Consider the following 25,676-nt stretch of genomic DNA (forward strand, 5'->3'; position numbering starts at 1 on the left):
CTTCAGACCCATGGAATTGGGGGCGGGCGGGGGTGGCAGAAAAACCTTAGCACAGCCCGTAACACCCTGAAATGATGTTGGAGGTGGGAGAGGGGCAGTAATTGTGCCCAGATAATGTTGTCATACTTTGTAAAGCCTTTAATTCTGGAATTTATTTATTAATGATGCACGGGTTATTACCCACCATCTGTCTTGTGTTAGCGGTGGGCTGTTTCGGATTATGGTAATGTGTTTCTGATCTGAGTTGCGTTGAAAGCCAGAACAGGGCATCTCATGTGCAGTCCTCTTTGAGGCCTGCTGTTTTCAATTCCTCTTCACAGAAAGGGCTTTTATTTGATTTGTTACGGGGATTTTTTCTTCTGTTGCCAAAACAGCTGCAAGCCTGGAAGGGAATAAGACACAGGGCCACATCAAACTTGTTAGCTTGTAGGAAAAAAAAAACATTGACTGTTCCAGAAACCAAAAAAAAAACCAAAAAGGGACATGAGAGGGTAGATGGGAAGGGGCAGGGGAGAAAAAAGAAAGCTTTAGCAGCCTTGTTGATTGGCTTTTATGTCATATATCAAGAGTTTATCAACATATTTTGCTATTTTAAGTATTATATGTCAGATTGCTATGTGCTTAATTTATTATGCCCTTTCATGCCAAACAGAGTGGCTTTCTTTTGAATATGTTTAATGGTTTTTGTGCTAGGGCAAAGAATAACTAAAAGTCCCAATGAGCTTGCCACCATCCTCCAGTCACCAAAGCAAACACCCAATAAATAAACTTGTTTTTTTTTAATGTACTGAACAGATTCGGATTTGTTCATGAATGAGGAAAAAAGGGGGAATAGTAACAGGCAAGTGTTCCTTGCTTGCTGTGAATATTCACCCCAATCTGATTTCTTTGTTTCTCACCTGGCTGTGGGTTGACAGGCCATGTTTCTAGACCACTGCTACCCAATAGCAATGGTTATGGAATGCTTTGTGTCTGCCTTGTCCAAGACAGTAGCCACAAGCTACTTATGGCTATTGAGTGCTTGACATGTGGTTAGAGTGACCAAGTAATTAAAATTTTAACTCTATTTAATTTTAATGAATTTACATTTAAATAGCTCCATGTGGTAATGGGCACCACAATGGAGATTACAACTCTAGAGTTATGAAATAAGTGAAGATGCTGTTTCTTCCTTGTGACACACAGTAAAAGACATTATATAACAGCTTTGATGATTATGGCCAACTTTTAACCTAAAGAATTTGAAAGATTCTTCCCCAATACATTATTACTCAGTGTTAGTAGCACTAAGGCTTTCTCCCAAAAAACCACTCAGGTTCTTCCTTGAATCCAGTGCATAAATGCTTCCATCTATTAAAATATGGATTTACAAGAAAAACAATGTTCATATGATAAACAAACAAACAACCATGAAGAACTGTAACTAAAGCTCTCAAATAATAACACATCTGCTAATTCTAAGGATCTTCAAGAATTGTTTTAAATTTACTGGCAACAATTCTCTAAGTCCATATTAAACACAGACTTATTGTTTCTGGAACATATGGTGCATTCACAGACAAGCCCCAAATCATGTGAAATTGACTTTGTATACACAAAAAGTACACTGTCCAGATTTTAGTTAATCCACATTCTAGAAATTATGAGATATTTGTTAAAACTCACAAACATATTTTGGGATGTCTTTTGTTGTCAGTCTGCTTCTCCACTGATGGAGAAAAGGCTGTAGAGGGAGATGATATAGAGATAAAGCAGAAACAAAATATGTTCTTAACTATGCCCTGATGCCTTTGCCACATTGACCCACATTTAGGTTCCATTTCCCAGCCACCCTTGCAGTTGTATGGGACCATGTGAATAACTCAGATAACAGTTCTAGTGAAACGTGGGTGGAAATAATGTATGCCATGTCCAGACCTGACAGCAATGTACATTCTGCATAATTCTTTTTCTTTTGTCAGATGCAAAAAAATCAGCAAAAAACTGAGGCCCTTAAAGATGGTCCCTACATGAAATGAATCTAGATCCCCAAATGACAAAGTAAAGCAGAGCCATGTCATCCAACTAAGAATCTAGTTAGATTTAGGCTGTGATTAAAAGAAAGAAATGAATCTTTGTAGTGTTTAAGGTGACTGAGATTTGGAGGATATGTTTTGTAAATTAACACTCTGGCTGACACAAGATGACATCTTGAAGAAGGAGCAGTCAGAGTAAGCAGAATTTTCCATAGTGTGATCTCTATGTTAATTGCTCTCTCCTTTAACTTTGCAGTCAAAACCTTTCTTTTAATAGTTTACCCAGAGTTGTTCATATTCAGAGAGAACATACATTTTCCAATTAAACAAGATGCTATATGAAATGTATTATATAGTATGTCATCCTGTATGTCAATTTGTTTAATATATTTATTGAAAAGAAAACATAGAACTGCCATGCAGATTAAAATATTAGCTAAAACATTCTTTCCATGTAGCAGAGTTCAAATGGCACTGAATGTATGTCTAAGTAAAATAAAGCCCTAACAGCATCATCTGCATTGCCATAAAAAATCACCATGGTTTTGTTCCAGAGGCTTTGAGACTTTTTCAGACTCCTCCCTCCATCCTCCTTTTGGATACTTACCTCTTAGCTATTCTACTCTTACCATGTCCCTCCAGCCTGGATGCCCTTTCTCAGATAGATGACTCAGCTGCACAGCCAGTTCGGCTTGTTATTTTCTATTCTCCAAAATATCCTGTTTCACTTCTATGTACTGAGCATGTGGGCCTGTCCACCTTGTCCTGCACAGACCTAAACTCCTGATACATTATGATCTCAGCTAAGCCTGTCTCTGTAACTCCTTCTCATCTAGGGTGAAGGCATGGGTTCAAACTAAATAATAATCAGAAGGCTATATGATGAATGTCTGTGTCCCCCGCCCCTTCCCAATTCGTATGCTGAAGCCCCTCAGTGCAATGATATTTGGAGATGGGACCTTTGGGATTAGATGAAGTCTTGAGGGTGGGGTCCTTGTGATGGGATTAATGATTTTATAAGAAGATACAACAGCTTGCTCTCTTTCTCCTGACACACACACGAGGAAGTCGTGTGAACATGCAGCAAGATGACAGCAACTTACAAGCCAGGAGAAGAGGCCTCAGAATGAGATTTATTTTGCCAGCACTTTCATCTGATACTTCTCAGCCTCCAGAATTGTGAGAAGTAAATTTCTTTTATTTAAGCCTCCCAGTCTGTGGTGCTTTGCCCTGGAAGCCTGATTAGACTAATATAACAGGAGATTAAAGCAAGGAAATACTCTATCATCTTACTGGTGGTGGTTTGTAAGCTAAATGTGGCCCACATGACAACCAGGATGGAGAGGCTCTGTGGGCTGTTACAGACTGTTTTACATTGCTGTGGACATAGTACATTTGGTTTGAAGATTTGCTCTTTTACTAGAAAAGATGTTGCCTATGTCCTTCCTGTTAATGTTGTTTAACTTTTTACAAGTTTGGATGCACTTCATTACATTTCAGCTTGTGCCATACAATCTGATTTTATTCTGATACCGCTAAGATAAGACATTGTTCCGCTAAAAATACCTAAGCTGTTTGTTTCTCAGGTATTTTGAGTAGGCCTATCATCATATCCATACATCGATTAAGAGAGCTTATAGTATATATTAACATATCTCAATCTAGAAGAGTCCTTGTAAGTCATAAAACAGATCTCAAGCTTCTTTGAGTTTCCAAAGCCACCTTTTGTGACAAAATATAAGGTGATATACCTGTTTAGACTAGATGTGTCAATCAAGGATGCTTAAGAAGAATGCTCCAAACCCAGTCTGAGAAACACATTATGTTAACCAATGAAATGATCTGGAAAAATGTAGAGGGGAACCATTTGTTATATGCAATGGTATCAAAATGTGTTATGATCACGAAAGAGCAGTTTGTTGGAATAAAAACTAAATTTAAAGATCAAACATTTAAAGTCTGGAAAGACTAACTAGTTAAAATTTTTAAACCTTCTTTCTATGTATCGAATGATAATGCCCACTGAACAGATGGAGGCAGGAAATTTTAGGTCCATGTGCACAGCTAAGGAAAAGCAATATAAAGCAGGAGGCCTGGAGTAAAGCTATCTTTTAAAGGATATTGGTGTATCAGTAGCTTGAATCATATATTATGCTTCCAATTTAGTGACATTTTTACATTTACAGAATAAATTACTGAAAAACCTTCTATTTGATAATCAAATTATCATGGAACACATATTTAGACAACATTTTATCATTTTAGAGCTTCCTTTTTTTAATATTATCAAAATGTTAAAAAGCCTGCAAAATCCCACAATTAACTAAATATAGACAGACAGAAATAAACTTCATGAATTTTAAGTTAAAAAAAAAATGTCAAAATATAAACCCCAAAGTAAATGTTCCCATAAGGAGAGTTTTATCGGCCTTGGACTCATTTACTTTATTTATTCACATGATGAATATAGAGTTGAAGGAAAGAGAGAACTGAGGCCAATTAATCTATTTTAGCCTCAATTTGTACGGAAAAAGGACAAACTCTATAGCATGCCCAAGTCGTGGTGAGTTATGCTGATCTTTGGACTGTCTGTCCTTCTTTCACCCCTACCCTTCTGTTTCATAGCAATACTGGCTCCTGCAGGCCCTACTAATGCTGGATACCACCTGGAGTCATCCAGGAGGTGACCCTGGGAAGGACTAGAGGGCACGACAACGGGAGGAGCCTCTCTCTCTGTCCCACACGTACTTCGCCTCTAGCAACCGCTGCATGCCCCTATGTCCTGCATTCTCTCCTGCTCACATGACAAACCTGCCATGATTCCCGGCATCCCTGAACCCCAGGCAGCCTTCAGTGACCTCAGCTCTTCTCATTAGCCTGCCAACAAGGAGTGGTATCAGCTTCCTGTCTGTTTAATCTCTGGGTTTTCTTCCGATTTCCTGCATAACCGCCCAGCTCTTCCATTACTAACCTAGATTCAATTTCCCTTGTTTTAAATTCTTACAGACCCTAGTTGGACCTTAACTGACACATTAACTGTATTTCCTTTAAAGGTATAGAAGTTTACTACTGCTTGTTAGCTCCCCTACAAAGGCAAATATAAAGACATACAGTGGATGTGTAAGGAAGCACAATAAAACACCAAATATTTCTGTAGAATTAAAGGACTCAATAACTCAACTCAATAAATAGAATGCATAGGTTATAAGAAGACAATATTTACTACTCCTTAGCATACTACAATTCACTAGAAAATAGAGAGTTCCATCCTTAATTTAGTCCAAGACAGTTCAAATCTTGAAAAACTTAAACAGACTTTGTAAAAATATTCTATACCCCTAAAACTATGTTGTATTGACTGGACAGATTAGGCTATTGCCTGGTATACATTTTGAGGGTAAAAGATCTCAATAAAATAGCATTTTCCTTTTTTAACCACCAAAGGCTGGAAATGAGGTTCAGTGTGTCACTCTGTTTCTGAATATATCACTACCCAAACAAGCTAAGCCAAAGGAAAAAAAAAAAAGTAAATGGACTAATATCTGGTCTTTGATGTAGTGCAGCAGATGAGGAAGTTTATGCCATACCTTAGCATCTTTACACTTACATAAAATTTTAGGGTGTAACATTATGAAATCATCACACTAAAAACTGACCAAACATTAATGGGTCTCTAGCTATAATTCTCCACTATGAAGGCTTGGATAAAGCTCAAGTATATATGTTTCATCTGAAAACCTCCAGTAATTATTATCCTTGGCATCTTCTTTGGTAATTACAAGAAAAAACTCAAACATGTTCATTTTGCTTTTTATTTTTGTTAATAATACCTGTTTGCTTATTACTTACAATACTAATAACTTTTTTCTAAGTAGTGTGAATTATTTTGCTAAAGACAAACCTAATTATTCCCATGATTAATGCCATTTCCTGTCTGAAAATCTTCCATAATGGCTGCTAATGAGATGAAATGTAAAACATCATCAACAATGAAGGTACAGGAACTCTCATTCACTGCTGGTCGGAATGCAAAATAGTGCAGCCACTTTGGAAGACAGTTTGGCAGTTTCTTACAAAAATAAACATAATCTTACCATATGATCCAGTAATTTATCTCCTTGGTATTTTTTTATATGACTTGAAAACTTACCCCTACACAAACCCTACACATGGATATTTATAGCAACGTTATTCATAATCGCCAAAACTTCTAAGCAACCAAGATATCTTTCAAAGGTGAATGGATGAATGAACTGTGGTACATACAGACAATGGAACATTATTCAGGTACAAAGAAATAAGATATCAAGTCACAAAAGATGTGGAAAGATCTTAAATGCATATTACAAACTGAAAGAAGCCAATCTGAAAGGATGACATACTATATAATTCCAACTATATGACATTCTGGAAAAGTTCAAACTCTGGAGAAAGCAAAAAGATCAGTGGTTGCCAGTGAATTTGCATCTTTCAAATTATAAAACATTTATCCTCTAAAATTTAGAGAAGGTAAGGGATGACTAGATGAAACACAGAGTATTTTTAAGGCAGTGAAAATACTACGCATGATACCATAATGAAGGATACAAGTTTACTACACATTTGTCCAAATCCATAGAATGAAGAACATTAAGAGTGAACCCTAATGTACGCTATGGACTTGGGGTGATAATGATGTGTCAATGCAGGTCGATCAGTGGCAATAAATGCACCCCTCTGGGATAAGATCTAAGTTGACTACCATATTTATTCACTTAAAACTGACCAGACTCTCTCACATTATGTTCACCATTGTCAACACTGGGTAATGTAGTCAGAAGTCCCAACATCCTTACTTGCGATTTGCCCAACTTTACTTAGTAGCCTCTTCGAGCAACGTATGTAATATTCATGCTTCTGATGATTTGCCAGTATCCCAGCCCAGAAAGCTTATACTTGTAGTGATTTATAATAACAGGGGCCTGGATTTGTATCTGACAGCAGAGGTGCTGGCCTGTGATAAAACACAGCCTCCAGGCCTGACTCTACAGCTCAGGGCAGTTGTCATCTTCTGCCCTTCATCACCTAAGCTCTCTATGGGTCATGGTTATTTAAGACTCAGTGTTACCTTGGCTAAAATCAAAAATCGTGTCAGACCCATAGTCAGTGTTAAATAAATCTTTTCGATTGATGACTTGCATCTCTACCTGTCGTTTTCCTTCTCTTGCACCCATATATCTTGTATTTTTCACTTACATGTGTTACACAGAATAATAATCTATATTAGTATTTCCTACCAAACCAATATTCTTTTCCAATAAATATAAATACAAAGTAGTTTTCTTGAATTCTTAAGAGCTCAAAAGAAATATTATAACCACAAACCTAAATAAAATAAGTGGAATTTTAGAGGATAAATATTTTTTCATTTGAAAGATATAAATTCATTTATTATAATTGAAGATACAAATTAGTTTTGCTCCTTTGTTCACATGACATCAATGTAAGCATCGTGTTTGTGTATATGTCACAAGAATTCCTTCCCTAGGTTGTATGTAACATAAAGCATGCTGGCCACATAAACCAAACATACTTTGCTTTATTTTAGAGGCAGAAATAAAGAGAACAAAATACTGTACATCTTATAAAATAACATGTCATCTATTAATATATCACAGAATATGATAATATGTTGGATACTCTTTCTTTCAATTTTGCAAGCCCTCCCCCCTCAAATACCTCCCCCACCCTGCAAAAAACACACACAAATTGTGCTATGTCCCATCAGGGTCTTGTCCTCTCTCTTCTGCAAGTTGTGAAGCAAGGTCTTGGAGGTGTACTGACTACTTGACAATCATGTGCTGATATCAGTCCAAAGGCACCATCTTAATTATGAAGACTTGATTTATTTCATTTATGGTGATGGCTCCGACTTCCTATTATGACATGGAGATAAAGTTTCAGTAATAAGAAACATAGGAAATGCCTTTTCTGATTTGATTAGAAAGAAGAATATGTAACCTCTGGCTGTGTTTATTTTGTTTTCCAGAATGTTTAATTCATTATTTTAAAATAGCTGAGGTTTTAAAAGAGGTATTTTGGCTTTAATTGACTTTAAAATTAATACCAAGATTTTGGAGGATGGCACTTACTAAATTATTTGCACAATTATAAACAGAGCCTGTAAGTCTGGGACAATTAGAATAGAGCCTATTATAGAGTTTATCTTTCATATGTCATTTTGGCCAAATACAAGATTTAAAATTATGAATTCTGGATGAATGCTTCAGCTTGGAAAAGACTCAAGAAGTGGGCTAGTATAAACTTAAATGGAAAAAAAGTGAAATAAAGATACAGATAAATCAGGAACTTATTTTAACAAAGTCTCAACATGGAGGAGTTGAGAAAAGTCTGGTTAGCATAGTGCTGGCTTGATGGCGCTACTGAGGAAGAAAAGGATAATGAGGAGAAAGAAGGTGAGGAGAACTAGCAAAAATTTGGATCCTCTCACAGACTGGCCTTGAATAATAATCCAGGATCCAAATCCTCTTGAGGAAGGAGTTGAATGTCCAGCACAAACATGGCCAGTTATCTGAGAATGAAGAAGTCACCCTCAATCACAGACATGTATGTCATGAGACCAGCTCAATATAGTGGCTCAAAAACATAGTCAGACCACAGAGAGCATCTAGGGGCTATAGTTATCTTTTCCCCTCAGCCAGGCATGTGAATGATCTTGGCTCATTTATGTCAAGGAAAGTATCTCTATCTTTGACCCCATCCCTACTCTTTTCATTTTATTTCCTTTTCTAGTTTAAAATAATTTGCTAGTTGTTAACTATATTCTAAGAATACTTATTTTTTAATTCATTCCACAATTTTGCTGAGCATCTATTATGTGCCCAGCCCTGTTCTAGATGGTTCATCCATGAACCACTCAGAAAAAAATCTTGCTGACATAGAATTTTGCAATCTAAGAGACAGTAAATAAACATATATTTCCTTATATATACATAATATCTCATAATTTATATATTTTTTTATGTGCATAACACAACAGAGTAGCAGATCAGGGGTGTTGGGATGGGAGCCTTGCTATTTAAAAAGAGAACTCAGGAAAGATCTCACTGAAAGTGATATTTCAGTCAAAAGCTAAAAAAAGGAGTATGAGCGAGTCGTGTGCACACACGGGGAAGAGCACGCCCACCAGAGTGAACCAAAGTTCCAAGGCATAGAAGCAAGCATGCGTGGAGCTGCCACAAAAGCTCCAGGAAGCCAGGACGACAAGAAAAGGATGACTGAAGGACAGAGAAATAGAAAACTGTGTCAGAGAGGCAGTGAAGTAGGGTCCATGGAAGGTCTTGGAGGCCACGGGGTTTTCTCCAGAGGGACTTAGCAGAGGAGAGACTTGTTCAGTGTGTGATTTTGAGGGGCTCTCTCTGGCTGCTGTGTTGAGGATCCACGGAAGGGGAGTAACGGCAGAGGCAGGGAGAACAATTGGGAAGGCATTCTGCTTAGTTTCTGAGTGCTCTTTTTGAAATCAAAGTTTGTAGAACCATCTTAAGAAAAATAAAAAGCACGTCCTCATACTGTTTGGATGGATGAGAACAGAAATAGGAAAATCACAAAATCGTGTGGGCTCCTGTCAAGTGGTATGTAATTTTAGAGAAAAAATGTATTCAAGGAACAAGGGCAAAGTGCTTGGAGCTGAAAAGTTTAAAGGTCAGTCAAGTTTGTATTTCACATCTCTAGCCTTTCAAGTAGATCAAAGATGCTTGTCTTTGTGTGACTAATTCATGGGGCTGCCAGATGACCACATATGGTGGGGTGGCCTCTGTTTTATGAGCCTACCCCACCTGCTGTTCTCCGTAGGGGTTCTGACTTCCTATTTACCCTGCTTGTCTTACACTGGCTGTTCAGTGCAGCATGGGGAAAAAGGGAAGACTTGGATTTGGGGTTTTCAGGGGCTGCTGACCATTTTGGGTGATCAAATCATAGGATGAACAATGTTATTTCACTTCATTCACCAAAGACTACACAGAATTTTCAAGAAGAAAATGTTTCCAAGAAAATCATTCATGGGGTCTAGATTTGAAATTCCTTGGTCTGATGCCCAGCTAAGCAACCTCTTAAGTCTCAGCTCATGGAAATCTCAACCTTCCTTTCTAGAAGAGCATACCAGACATATTATCTGTGTTTGACATGTGGAAGGATTAGGAAAAATATGGAAAAGACTACAGAGCAGAGAGGAGGAGTTGAAGGGGATTAGGCAACAGGTAGTCCTCTGATAGCATTCACACATAATATTTGCGTTGCAAAGCACTATTCACTCCCCTGATCTTATGAAATGAATTCATAGACAATTTCAGCACCCCAAACATTATACTACAAAGAAATGTTGGAAAAATATCTTTGATATTTCTTCACTACTTTGTTTCTTTCCAAAATTATATCATTCAGTTTTTGCAGGTTTTTGATTAAGTGATGTTTTTTTTTTCATGTTTGACAATATTTTAAAAGTTATGTAATCATGGACCTGAAAATCCAAGAAATTAATGAATGACTGACTCACCAAAAAAAATCATAATTTTTAAAAATCTTTGAGTTGCTATTGATGTTAGTGTATTTAATAAACCATTTGATGTCAAGACTTTTAATTATAATGGTTTGCAGTATCTTGAGTCTCAAGCATTCTGCCTCTGCTTTTCACCGAAAGGCAGCTCAGCCTTCTAGATGCCCACTGCCTATATGGTGTTGCAGCAAACACTTTAATGAAGAACTCTCTGAGCACATTTTGCTTATTATGAAGCTTCTTGTCCTTTAAGTTCCTAAGCATTTCTCAAACTTTTACTCTTTCTTTTATTTCATGATGCTACTACACAGGAAAGTTCACTCCCTAAATCTTTTAGGATCATGGAAATCATTAGAGTCATCTCATGCAAATTCAACCTGTTTTCCGCTGTTCCCAGTTATGGCCAACAAGCCTGACTGAAGTTCAATGACTCTCCACGTGGCCTCACAACACCAGCTCTGAGGAAGGAGTACACAGAAATATCTGCAATATTAACCTGGTCCAGTGAAAATAGGTTGGACTGAAAAGCAGCACTGAACACATGAACCATGTCTCAGGAAAACACTAACAGATTCCTGGCCTCTCACCATTAGAAGTGCTCATGATTAATAGACACTGAAAAATAAAAGTCAAGGACATAAAGAAAACGCTTCAGAACATCAAGCACAAGAAATTAACAACGTAGAGATCAAAGGGATTAGAAGGAAAATGATAGAAATAGAAGATGAAGTAGAGCCAAATTACTAAATGAAATATAAAAGGATGCTAAGATATAACAGAAAGATATGAACACTGTGTCCCAGAAAAATCTGGAACAGAATAGTCAACACTGAGTAAAATCTTGATGAAGTTGCCAGATTCAAGAATAACAATAACTCTTCTGGACATTAAATAAAAAAAAAAACATGTTTAAAGTCCTAAAGGGAGGAAGGAAAGAATTTTTAAATTTTGGATGGTTTCAGACTTTCCCAAAGCAATATTTAAGGATGGAATAGCATTTTTAAAAATTCACAAAACTTTGCACATTATTGCAATTATTGCAATTATTCTTGAGGGATAAAGACAAAGACTATCAAAATTCAATAAATATAGTATTTATGAGTGTTTCATGAAAAAGTCTTATCCACAAAATCTAAACAATTAAGGGCTAAACCAAAATAATAAATAATAAAGCTCTCATAGAAAAGAATTAAGGCAAATGCCAACTGTAAATAAAAAAGAAAATAAAAGGCTATAAATATTAAAATGTAGGGAAGCACTATATGCCTAGCAGCAACTGGGAGGTGATGAATGTGGTGAGGAAGCTGGGAAAATGTTAATTGCACTCCCTCATCTTCATTAAAAAATACAGGTTTTGGTATCTAAGAAATGCAGCAAAATTAATCCCCTGAAAATAGGACTAAAATTCTTTTTTAGGACTCATGTACACAATACCAAAAAGAAAAACAAAAATAACTATTTAGTAGTTGTACAGTAGTTCATTAATAAACCTTGAATTCCAAAAAGTTAATGTCTAGTTTTAATGGACTAGAATAAAAAGACTAACAATAACAAAAACTAGATACACACACACACCAGAAATAACTCAACCATCCTGATACTTCACTATTTTCTTAAATCACTATTTAGCCAAAGAGGAAACCTCAAACTTTACATTGCAGAGTACCTAGAAAGTAGAAGAATTGAAAACATGTCAGTACTATGAGATATGCTTAAAGTAGTGCTTATAGAAAAATGTATAACTATAGATACACAAGAAAGAAAGAAAATTAAACCAAATTGAGAAGTGAGGAATTGACTAACCAAACACAACTTAGAAAAGGAAATAGAGTAATTTAATAAAGAGAAAATAAAATTAATGTATTAGAAGACAAAAGTAAAATAAATTCAAGACCTTATACATATTTACCATCTTGATGTATGTACAGTATCTTTCATATGAAAAATCATGACAAACAAGATGTATCCCAAAGTTCCATTCAGAGCTACAGTTCTGTCTTTTCAGCTGAGTCATCTTGTTTAAAGAATATCAAGTGATTCCTTATTTCAAATAATACAACATTGAATTCATTTGTGTGTGCTGCAACCCCTAAAATGCCCATGTTCCAAATATCCAAATTAACTCTACCCCTCAAACCAGCCCTTCAACTCCACCTGGTCCGGTTTTTCCCCTTTTGAAAAAGTCTATTTAAAAATTAAGAGAAAGTCAAAAATTTTTCTTTTGAAAGTTAAAAGTCTTCTTAAATATAGTTTACATACAGAAATTTCATCCTTTTTAGTCCTATATTTTGTTTCAATATTTGCAGTCATATAACATCACCAAATCAAGCTGGAGAACATTTCCAACATCACAAAAAATTTCCTCCCTTGCGCCCTTTGAAATCAAAACACAGCCGCCACCCCCGCTTAGCGGCGCCGCCGACAGGGACTGCTGCTGTACCGGCCGCTGCAGCCGCCCCAGGCTGCTGGCCTGCCTGGGCTTGAGCAGGTCGGGGCCCGTGGCCCCAGGGGCAGCCCCTGTCACAGCCACGCTCTGGCCGCCCCCACCGCGCACCCTTTTCTGTTGGCAGCCGCGCTCAGAAAATAGCGCCCAATGCAGGGCAGCCGGAAGGCCCCGAACTTCCTAATGACAAATCATCCCACACCACTAAACTACATGCTAATTGCGCCTTGGCATAAGGACCAATGAGACCCACCAAATTGTTATGCTAATAAGGCATATGGAGCCGCACCAACCAGGTCAGAGCATGAGAACTATATAAGCAAGCCTCTCCTTCCCCTCTAGGTCCTGCCCAACTCATTTGTTTCACAAAGAGCTGAAGAATAAAGCTTTCTGCAGAAGAATCCTGCTGTTGTTGCGGGCTGTTCTTGCCGGCGAGGACGGGGCGCGCGACAAGTGGTGCCGAAACCTGGGAACCAGAACATCACCGGCACAGGGAGGACCCTTCAGACATCTGGAGAGGATTCAGAACTGCAGGTCAGAAGAAAACCCGGACGGGTAAGTTCCGAGAGGCCCCTGCTTTTTAAGATAATGGTTGATGGTTCTCTGTAAATAAGGAGGCACCATGGGGAATGCACCGTCATTAGTCACGGCGCTGCAGACAACTCTCAAAGAGCAAAACTTGAAGGTCTCCAGCAAAATCTTAGGATCTTTTGTGAAGGAGATAGACCGTGTGGCCCCCTGGTTCATTTGTTCAAGGTCCCTCTCAATCCTGAGCTGGGACAAACTGGGGAAAGATCTTGATAGAGAGGAGGAGGAGGGTAGCCTGAGGGGAGGCACCAGGCCCCTCTGGAAACTGATTAGAGCTTGTCTGCAAGATGAGAGATGTGAAAAGGTAATAAAAGAAGGTCAGAGAGCATTGATAGATATCCAAGAGAGCATGTCAGAAACGGAACGGGAAACAGAGAGCGCGCGCGGCCGAAAAAAGGCCACAAAAACGAAAGTAAAGAAACCCCAGAGTGAGGGAGAAAGCCCGCCTAGGGCAAAAGCGAAAGAGCCCCGAGAAGCGAGTGACGATCGCCTCGGAGAAAATAGTAAATACCCCTGGAAAGAGTTGAGGGACCTCCAACTCTCCAATAGGGAATCTGAGGAGGAATTAACGTCCGCAGAGGAAGGGGAAGAAAATAAAACTGCAGAGTGCAGAAGTAAGTGAACCAGCAAAGTTGAAAAGCGGACCAAGGAAAAAATGAAAGCAGGGTGTCCCCCGACGCCCGTTGCCCCGCCACCTTACGTGAGTGGCGCACTCTCCTTTTGCCACCCAGATACTCTTCAGGCAATTAGACAAATGTTTCCTGTATTTGAGGATAACGGTGTACGCTCTCACCAACCCCTGAGTCATAAACAAGTTAAAGACTTAGCGGAATCCGTCCGAGCGTATGGGGTCAGTGCCAACTATACCATAGCACAAGTTGAGAGATTAACAGAGACAGCCATGACACCCGCAGACTGGCAATATGTAACTAAGGCATGCCTTTCTAGTATGGGGCAATACATAGAATGGAAGGCATTGTGGCATGATATCAGTATGACCCAGGCACGCGCAAACGCGGCCGAAGGACAGCCTGCGTGGTCATATGATATGCTGACGGGCCAAGGACAGTGGGTAGCCAACCAGACCGCCTTCCCCTTACAGGTATACGCACAAATAAACACGTGCGCCGCCAAGGCATGGAAAGCCCTCACCAACAAAGGAGAAGTATCAGGCAATTTGACAAAAATTATTCAAGGGCCGAGCGAGCCATTTTCTGACTTTGTTGCTCATATGATGGAGGCCGCAGGCAGAATATTTGGAGATCAGGAACAAGCAATGCCCCTAGTGGAGCAATTAGTATTTGAACAATGTACCAAGGAATGCAGACAGGCGATAACACCCTGGAAACAAAAAGGGATACACGCCTGGTTGAAAGCCTGTAGAGAAATAGGAGGGCCACTCACCAATGCGGGCCTAGCCGCGGCCATATTACAGAGCCACAAACAAGCCAGGATCACTAACAGAAGTATCAAATGCTTTCAATGCGGGAAATTAGGACATATAAAGAGAGAGTGTAGGAGCCCAGCTTCAGAACAAACAACCCAAAAGACCCCTGGGTTATGCCCTAAGTGTAAGAAAGGTAGGCATTGGGCCAATGAGTGCCGATCTACTAAAAACTTAGAGGGGAAGCCCTTAGAGTTGCCAAAAAACGCCCAGAGGGGCCCCTGTCACCAGGGCCCGCAAATATATGGGGCAACCAGCACGCAAGTGTCATTCGGGAACAACCAGGCCCCCCAAGGAGAGCCACTTCAGGTTCCGCGGGATTGGACATCCGTGCCACCACCAGAATAGTGTTGACTCCACAGATGGGAGTTCAGCCTATCCCTTCAGACTTTAAAGGCCCCCTACCACCAAATACCGTTGGGTTGCTCTTAGGGCGCTCTTCTGCTGCCTTGAAAGACCTGACAGTCCATCCTGGAGTTATAGATCAATATTATGAAGGACAGGTAAAAATCATGTGTTCGGCTCCCAGAGGAATCTATCCTATATCCCCGGGAGACCGCATAGCCCAGCTCTTAGTATTGCCCAGTCTCCACGCCAATTATCCAGCTACCAATACAAAAAGGGGAGAAAGGGGCTTCGGCTCCTCTGACTGGGATTCAGCCTTTATAGTATTAGATTTAACAGATCGACCGAAATTGACTCTGCAAATAGAGGGAAAGAGCTTTGAGGGAATCCTAGACACTGGAGCAGATAAAAGTATTATCTCTGCAACCTGGTGGCCCTCCAAGTGGCCTGTGACCCAATCCTCACATTCATTACAAGGTTTAGGATATGAGTCAAGCCCTTCAATTAGTGCCAAACCATTGAAATGGCGAGCCCCTGAAGGACAAGAGGGTACAGTCACCCCTTATGTACTCCCTCTACCGGTCAATTTATGGGGGAGGGATGTCATGAGAGACTTAGGCCTCAAACTCATTAATGAATACTCCACCCCCACCCAAGGCATGATGATGGACATGGGATACATCCCTGGCAAGGGGCTGGGGAAACACCAACAGGGACGCATAGAGCCCATCCTGCCCAAAGTAAAGAATGACCGTCACAGCCTGGGTTTTTCATAGGGGCCATTGAAGATGCCATGCCCATACCTTGGCTCACAGAGGAGGCCGTATGGGTTCCTCAGTGGCCCCTATCCTCTGAAAAATTAGAAGTAGCTCATTGCTTAGTGCAAGAGCAGCTCCAAGTGGGACACCTAGAACCCTCTGTGTCCCCATGGAACACACCCATATTTGTAATCAGGAAAAAGTCAGGATCATGGAGGTTGCTTCATGATCTAAGAGCAGTAAATGCTCAAATGAAAATGCTTGGACCCGTACAACGGGGACTGCCACTCCTCTCCGCCTTACCCAGAGAATGGAAGGTGCTCATAATAGATATTAAGGATTGTTTCTTTTCCATACCCCTAAGCTCCAAGGACAGAGAAAGATTTTCTTTCACTCTGCCAGCTATTAACCATGAACAACCTGACGCCAGATTTCAGTGGAAGGTCCTCCCTCAAGGAATGGCAAATAGTCCCACCATATGTCAACTGTATGTTCAGCGGGAGCTAGACCCAATTCGTGAGACCTATCCCACGCTAAAGATCATCCATTACATGGATGACATCCTTCTTTGCTCCCCACAACCGGCGGAAATAGAAGAAGCATATATAGATCTCACTAGATCCCTAGAAAATTGGAGACTGAATATAGCAAGCGAAAAGGTCCAAAAATCTAGTGTTAGCAAATTCCTAGGAGCAACCATTTACACAGATGTAATTTGCCCCCAAAAGCTTGAGATAAGACATAATCAGTTGCGAAATTTGAATGACTTCCAAAAACTCCTAGGGGATATTAATTGGTTGCGCCCATACTTAAAGATACCCACCACTGAGTTGACACCACTGTTTAAAATCCTAGGAGACCCACAACTAACGTCACCGCGCTCCCTCACACCTGAGGCATTACAAGCCATTCGCAAAGTAGAACAGGCTTTGATGACAGCACAATTAAATAGAGTGCAATCGAATGAACCCTTTGAGTTGTGTGTCCTTCCCACCCCAGAGCTGCCAACAGCAGTCTTATGGCAGCACGGCCCACTGATCTGGATTCATCCCCAAGCCTCTCAGGCTAGGACAATAGAGTACTATCCGGCAGCCGTGGCCAAACTTGCTTTGAGAGGAGTAAAAACCTCCATGACACATTTTGGAGAGGCTCCAGCTAAAATTATAACCCCTTACAGCGTAGAACAGATACAAGTATTATGTGCTATGAACGATGATTGGGCCATACTTGCTTACAGTTTCTCAGGAACCTTTGATAATCTTTTCCCTAAACATCCCCTCATCAACTTCGCCAAAAATCATCTCCTAGTATTTCCTCGGGTCACTAGCCTAACCCCGCTGCCTCATGGAAAAACAGTTTACACAGACGGGTCTAAGACAGGCACAGGTGCCTATGTCCATGATGGCAAAGTTGTGACAAAAGGCTACACGCCTGACACTCCACAAATAGTGGAATGTCGCATAGTCTTAGAGGTCCTACAAATCTTTCCTGAACCTTTAAATATTGTGTCTGACTCCTGTTATGTAGTTAATGCAGTCAAATCTCTAGAAGTGGCCGGGCTAATCAAAGCGTCCAGCCCAGTAGCCACTTTGTTCAATCAGATACAATCAGCACTACTTCATAGACAATCTCCTTTGTATATAACTCATATCAGAGCACATTCAGGCCTTCCCGGGCCTGTGACTCAAGGCAACCACCTGGCAGACCTCGCAACCAGAAATATAGCTTTTCCCCTGCTAGACCCTATCACCACAGCTTCAAAATTCCATACACAATTTCATGTCACTGCCGAAACACTGCACAAGCGGTTTAGCATAACCAGGGCCAAAGCTAGGAACATTGTCCTTAGCTGCCAACATTGCTGCAGCTTCCTTCCCACACCTCATGTTGGGATCAACCCCAGAGGTATTAGGCCTTTACAAGTTTGGCAAATGGATGTGACGCATATTTCGTCTTTTGGGAAACTGAAATATGTACATGTATCCGTGGATACTTGTTCAGGAGTCATCTTTGCCTCCCCATTGTCAGGAGAGAAAGCTTCCCATGTCATCCAGCACTGCCTTGAGGCTTGGAGCGCATGGGGGTTACCACAGATTCTGAAAACAGACAATGGCCCAGCCTATACCTCTACAAAATTTGCTCAATTTTGTCAACGTATGGGGATCAAACACATCACTGGCCTTCCCTACAACCCACAGGGTCAAGGGATTGTGGAACGCGCGAACCGCACGCTCAAATCCTATTTACTTAAACAAAAAGGGGGAATTGAAGATATACCCCCCACACCAAAAACTGCCATAGCCCTAGCACTTTTCACTATAAATTTTTTAAATCTGGATGCTCAAGGTCATACAGCAGCGGATCGCCATAATCAGTGGCCAAAAGACCCACAAGAACTAGTAAAATGGAAGGACGTGTTATCTAACCAATGGAAGGGCCCGGATCCAATCATAATCAGATCCAGGGGAGCTGTGTGTGTTTTCCCCCAGGGTGAAGAAAATCCCTTCTGGATCCCGAAGTGCCTAACGAGGAAAGTCCTAAACAAAGGAGATGACTTCGCTGTACCTCCTGACCCTGCTCCTGACACTGGAGACCCCGACTCAGGGAGTATTGAGATGGGGAATCCTGTCTGCCTTTCCTAAGCCTATGCCTGTCCGTTTCAATGCAGCCGTTTTTCCGCGCTTTTTCACTACCAATGCTAGTATGAACTTGCCCTACTTAGTTAAAGACACCCTAGTAGCTCCCCTGGGAGAAAACCGATCCTTCGTAACTAATGGGTCATTATGCTTCACCACTCAGAATCTAGCTGGCTGTATCTCCCTGAAACGGAGGAAATACGGATGGTTCAGTGACATAATTCTAGAGGCCAGTAGCCTCCCCGTTATGTCAGCTAAATTTGAAGGGCCTAATAAGGAAGGGAGCCCGCCCTATAAGAACATGACTATCCACCAGATGGTTCTCTGGATCAATGGCACATTTGTACACTCTCCCAGGAACAATTCCACCGACAGGCCTCGTCAACCCAAATATGCCTCCCATTGTGTGGGCGACTATGAGGGAGAGCTGTGGCCCTGGACTGACTGTCAGTCAACTGTAGTAACGTGGGCAACTGAGAGGCAGGAGTTTACCATCTCCCCAGATATGGAGGGACGGCCAGCCAATGAGGCTTGGTGGCCAGTAAAGGTGCTCGAAGGCGAGTTTCGTCAGCAGCTGAGCATGAACCCCTTCCATAAATGGATGCTGTGTGGAGTCAATGGCTCGTGTACTGACCTCTCCCCCTTTTCCGCCCTCCAGGGTGGGGGAATCGGTGTAAAAAATATCACCTTTTGGTGCGAGAACAACCACACGCGCGCACACTGGAACATGACCATGACCCATAACAATGAGAACTACACGTGTTCAGCAAAATCAGGTCCAGAGTCACCTAATTCCCTTTTTCCACCTTCTCCAGTATGCGTATACCCCCCATTTCTGTTTATCTTATCCAATAGTAGCTTTGACTCCTGCTCCAATGAAACCTGCTTTCTGTCTCAGTGTTGGGATGCGCGTAACTTTACCAATGCTTTGGTAGTCCGCATCCCCCGTTGGGTCCCTGTTCCCGTAGACGCCCCTAACACCATGGCTCTGTTTCAAGAAAGGCGCGATTTCGGTGTTACAGCCGCCATAGTGCTCCTGATCTCCGCGACCACGGTCGCAGCCACCACCGCTGGTATAGCTTTAGACACCTCCATCAAATCGGCTACAGAGCTCAATAACCTTGCAGCCTCAGTAGCTTCTGCCCTGCACCAACAGTCCACACTTGATGGCAAACTGAAAGGAGGAATAATGATCCTCAATCAGCGCATAGACCTTGTAGAGGAACAAATGGAGGTGCTTTGGCAGATGGCCCAATTGGGATGTGAGCGGAAATATCGTGCCCTCTGCATCACTAGCATTCAATATGAAAATTTTACACGGGCAGCTAATCTGTCACGAGACCTGTCCCAGTATCTTTCAGGAAACTGGTCCCAAGACTTCGATGGGACACTAGAAGAGCTGCAGCGAGAAATTATCCACATCAACTCCACCCGTCTAGATATCTCCGTAGCGGAAGGACTCTCTTCCTGGTTCCTCAGAGCTCTCTCCCACGTCAAGGAGTGGGCGGGCATGGCTGGGATGGGCGTGTTCCTGCTTGGAGGTCTCATGCTCCTACTCTGGTTGTTATGCAGACTCCGCAACCAACATAAGCAGGACAAGGTGATCCTTGCTCAAGCCCTAATGGCGCTAGACGTTGGCACCTCTCCCCAAGTGTGGCTCAACATGCTTAAGAAGGAAGCTCGGCTTTAGCTTGAGGTATCTCTTGCACCCTGAGCCCATGTGGCACTGCACCAGGCCCGAGTACCTCATTGCTTAATCACAGCTTTCTCTAAGAAGCTCATGGTGCAAGAGGGTTGAGAAAAAAGGTCCAAACCCTTTGTACCAAGCGGTCCCAACGCCAGCCAGAGGATGCGAGGCAAAGCACTGCAAGAGGTCTTGGACCCCTCTGAGAGGCATGCCTGACTGCATAGGGGTAGATGCCCAGAACCCCTCTCCAAAAAGGGGGCATCAGGAAGTATGATGGAGGTCAGGCCTCTGTCTCCGTCTCTGCTGGCAAGTTCCGCCTTGAGCTTCTGTTAGACAAAAAAGGGGGAGATGTTGGCAGCCGCGCTCAGAAAATAGCGCCCAATGCAGGGCAGCCGGAAGGCCCCGAACTTCCTAATGACAAATCATCCCACACCACTAAACTACATGCTAATTGCGCCTTGGCATAAGGACCAATGAGACCCACCAAATTGTTATGCTAATAAGGCATATGGAGCCGCACCAACCAGGTCAGAGCATGAGAACTATATAAGCAAGCCTCTCCTTCCCCTCTAGGTCCTGCCCAACTCATTTGTTTCACAAAGAGCTGAAGAATAAAGCTTTCTGCAGAAGAATCCTGCTGTTGTTGCGTGCTGTTCTTGCCGGCGAGGACGGGGTGCGCGACACTTTTCAGGGGTTGGCCAGACCAGCAGGGCCCACGGTGCAGGTTTTTGCAAGAGCAGACCCTTGAGTTTGGTTTATCATCGATAGCTCTCTTAGGTTATGGCCCCTGGAGTTCACCAAAGTGAAAACTTTGGTCTCCTGGATAATCAATGCCCTGGATATTGGGGCAGCAGACACACGTGGGGCAGTGGTGAACTATGCTAGCACTGTGAAGATCGAGTTCCACCTCCAGCCCCACTCAGATAAACAGTCCCTGAAACAGGCTGTGGCGCGGATCACACCCTTGTCTGCAGGCACCACGTTGGGCTTGGCCATCCAGGTAGTGATGGGTGAAGCCTTCACCGAGGAGGCAGGAGCTCGGGGGCCCACTTTCAGCATCCCTAAGGTGGCTATCATCATGACAGATGGGAAGCCCCAGGACCAGATGATACAGGTGGCAGCTAGGGCCCGAGCATCTGGTACTATGCTATGAGAGTGGACCGGGCAGACATGGAGTCCTTCAAGCTGATTGCCAGTGAGCCCCTAGATGAGCATGTTTTATACGTGGAAACCTGTGGGGTCATTGAGAAACTTTCCTCTGGATTCCAGGAAACATTTTGTGTCCTGGACTCATGTATGCTTGGCACACACCAGTGCAAGCACGTGTGTGTCAGTGATGGGGAAGGCGAGCACCACTGTGAGTGTAGCCAAGGACATTCCTTGAATGCTGATAAGAAGATGTGTTCAGCTATCCGTAAGGGCGCTCTTAACACTCATGGATGTGAGCACATGTGCGTGAACAACAGGACTGGCTCTTATCACTGTGAGCTCTATGAAGGTTATACCTTGAATGACAACAAGAAAACGTGTTCAGCTTAAGACAAATGTGCTCTTGGGACACGTGGCTGTCAGCACATTTGTGTGAATGACAGAGCTGGGTCCCACCACTGTGAATGCTATGAAGGGTACACTCTGAATGCAGATAATAAAACATGTTCAGTTCATAACAAATGTGCCCTGGGCTCTCACAGCTGCCAGCACATCTGTGTGAGTGATGGGGCAGCGTCCTACCACTGTGATTATTACCCCAGTTATACCTTACATGAAGACAAGAAGACAAGTTCAGCCATTGAAGAAGCAGAAAGACTCATCTCTACAGAAGATGTTTGTGGATGTGAAGCCGCACTGGCATTCCAAGATAAGGTCAGCTTATATCTGCAGAGACTGACCACCAAACTTGATTCCATTTTGGAAAAGTTGCAAGCAAATGAACATGGACAAATACATCGTTAAATTGCTCAGATTTTTCACTTGGAAATACGGAGGGCGTGCTGTACTTTATACTTCTGCTTATTCCAATGTTCCTGTGAATAATTTGCTGTGACAAATGATTGAATATTACTGGATAAGTAGTATAAGGATCTTCTGGAGAATCAGTACAGTTTTTTTAAAAGAAACAAATGTCCAGATCCTTTTTAAGAGCAAACTTTAGTGTCTCTAAGCTATGACTGTGAAATTATTGGTAGGAAATAGAATGAAAATTTTGTGATTCCTTCATTTACTGATTGAGCCATTTAATTTTTAAATATTTATGTTAGTAAGATAACCATACTTACAATGAGATCTTTTGATCTACTTTCTTTTGAAATAATATAGTATAAACCAGTCTTATTACTAAGAATGTAAATTGTACAAAGTATTTACACATTAAAAAATTCATATAATTGAGGTGAATATAATTTAGAACTGTTTAACACTTCTTGTTTTTAGCTAGATTATTGCTGAAACTGTGATCAGGGGATTGTAATACACATATTTAAAAATAATTAACACAGATCAAGTGATCATTACATGCGATTTAAAGACTTCAGTTGTGCATTAAGAGTGTTACAATTTTTATCAAGGGGAAAAAAATCCAAAATTTATTTTACTTTAGGATCAAATAAATAAAATCATACATTTATAAATACTGCTGTAACAAGTGACAAAACTTAATGTTCTCTTTAAATGCTAGTGATAAGCCTATTTTTCACTTACATGATTTGACACATAAAATGTTTCTCAGCTTTAAAGCTTATAACTTTTAGAGAAACCAGTCCTTTACATTGTGTACTACTCAATTCTTTTTTTGGTTTGTATTGTCTTTCATATAATAAAAAGATTTTCTTAAAAAAAAAAAAGAAATCAAAACCCACCCTGACCCCCAGTCCTTGGCAACCACTGATCTGATTTCTGTCCCTACAATTTGTCCTTCTCCAGATTGTCATATACATGGAATTTACAGCATGCAGCTTTTTGGTGGAGGGAGGAGATCTGATTTTTTTTTTTTTATCTAGCATAATTATTTAGAGGTTCATCCATGTTGTTAAACATTTTTATCCCTTTCTATTACTCATTCCTTTTTATTACTAAGTAGTAGTTAATGGGCATCTGGGTGTTTCCAGTTTTGGGGTATAATAAACAAAGCTGCTATAAACATTTGTGTATTTGTGTATATGCCTTGTAGGCATATGTTTCTATTTCTTTTGACTAAATAGCTAGGAGTGGGACTGCTGAGTTGTATAGTAAATGTACATTTAAATTTGTATGAAATCACTAAAATGTTTTCCAAAGTGTCTGTACCATTTTGCTTACTCACCAAAACTATGTATTAGTTCTAATAGCTACAGATTCACACCAACATGCAGGTTTACCTTTTTTTTCCCATTCTGGTGGGTGTGTTGTGGTGCTTACTGTAGTTTTCAATAGGCATTTCCCTAATGACTAAAGGCTTTAAGCATGTTTTTTTAAAATATTTATTTGACATCAGTATCTTTTCTATGGTAAATTATCTATTTGATTCTTTTGCACATTTTATTTTATTGAGCTTCTTATTATTGAGTTATAAGAGTTGTTTTTAATATTCTGATAGAAATCCTTTATCAGATATACGTTAGCAAATATTTTCTCATAATCTGTGTACTGTTTTGTTTATTTCCCTTAAAGACAGAAGTTAGAAGTTTGATGAATTTCAATTCTCAATTTTCCTACTTTGATGTTATGATTTATGTAGTCCATTTAAGAAATCTTTACCTTGAAGTTTGTTTCAGGTTTTACAGTTAATTTTATGATCCATTTTGGGTTGATCTTTTTGTATATTAGAGAGGTATACTTTAAGTTTCCTTTTTTGTGTTTGGATGGTTCATTCTTTGTTTTTTTTTGAGAGGGCATCTCTCATATTTATTGATCAAATGGTTGTTAACAACAATAAAATTCTTTATAGGGTACTCAATGCACAGTCATTGATCAACCCCAAGCCTGTATCTCAACAGTCTCTAATCTTCTGAAGCATGACAAACAAGTTCTTACATGGTGAACAAGGTCTTACATAGTGAATAAGTTCTTATATGGTGAACAGTGCAAGGGCAGTCATATCACAGAAACTTTCGGTTTTGATCACGCATCATGAACTATAAACAATCAAGTCAGATATGATTATTCGTTTGACTTTTATGCATAATTTATATGTGAATCCCACATTTCTTCCTTATTATTATTATTTTTTTAATAAAATGCTGAAGTGGTAGGTAGATGCAAGATAAAGGTAGAAAACATAATTTAGTGCTGTAAGAGGGAAAATGTAAATGATCAGATCTGTGCCTATAGACTAAGTATTAATCCAAGCTAGAAAAGAGCAACAAAACATCCACGGATGCAGAAGATTTCTCAAAACAGGGGGGGTGAGGTTCTAAGTCTCCCCTCTGTTGTTCCCCAATTTCTCACCCATGCCCCCCTGCGACTGTGCCTGTCTTAGGTTGTTTCCCCTTGAGGAATCTTACCCATCTCTGGCTAACCAGTCATCTTCCGGGGCCATACAGGGAAATGTTAAGTTGGTAAGTGAGAGAGAAGCAGTATTCTTTGAAAAGGTTAGCTTTTTTACTTCTTTGCAGATTTATGCCCTGTGGCTTCTATGCCCAGCATTTGTCTTGAGGTATCTTTACCACTTGGAAGAATTGTGATACTCGGTAATTTTTTATATGAGGCACTAATTCTACTAAAGGGTTGTAATTAGGAAGGAAGAAGAAAAGCTATAGAAGTAGCAGACAGAAGAAAATATGGGAAGAGTGATTATTTCTTTGATATATGTTTTTGCAGAGTAACATAAGCATGTATAGGTTTTAAACTACTAATTAAATTGCACACATACATTAACATAATAGAAATACAGCTACATAACAAAAGCAGACCTACAATTACCAGCCATATCCAGTGAAACCAAGAAAACCAGTTAGGTACCCTAGGCATTTGTGAAAACTTATCAATGATATGATGGATATTGTCTAACTGAATTTGAATAGATTGAGAAAAATCAGACAAATTAAAACAACACATTCCTGGGAACTGTTCACATCCCATGTGTTCTTTTAACAGTAGATAGTCTATAGTTACACGATTTTGGAGCACTGCAACTTGCACTTCTTCTAATTCTTGGTTGAGTTCCGACAGTATAGATCCAGTCAAATTTGTTGTTTTACTGTATGCACAGGCCAGCTTAGATATCTCCTTCTTC

The 25,676-nt window shown here is 40.7% G+C and overlaps 1 pseudogene; it reads left to right on the forward strand.

The window, feature by feature from the left end:
* Positions 1-22,420, forward strand: part of LOC108389318 (matrilin-3 pseudogene) — a 34,121-nt pseudogene extending 11,701 nt beyond the window's left edge.
* Positions 22,421-25,676: the final 3,256 nt, after the last annotated feature.

This window comes from Manis javanica, chromosome 2, assembly GCF_040802235.1.
Source record: "Manis javanica isolate MJ-LG chromosome 2, MJ_LKY, whole genome shotgun sequence".
Taxonomy (NCBI): domain Eukaryota; kingdom Metazoa; phylum Chordata; class Mammalia; order Pholidota; family Manidae; genus Manis; species Manis javanica.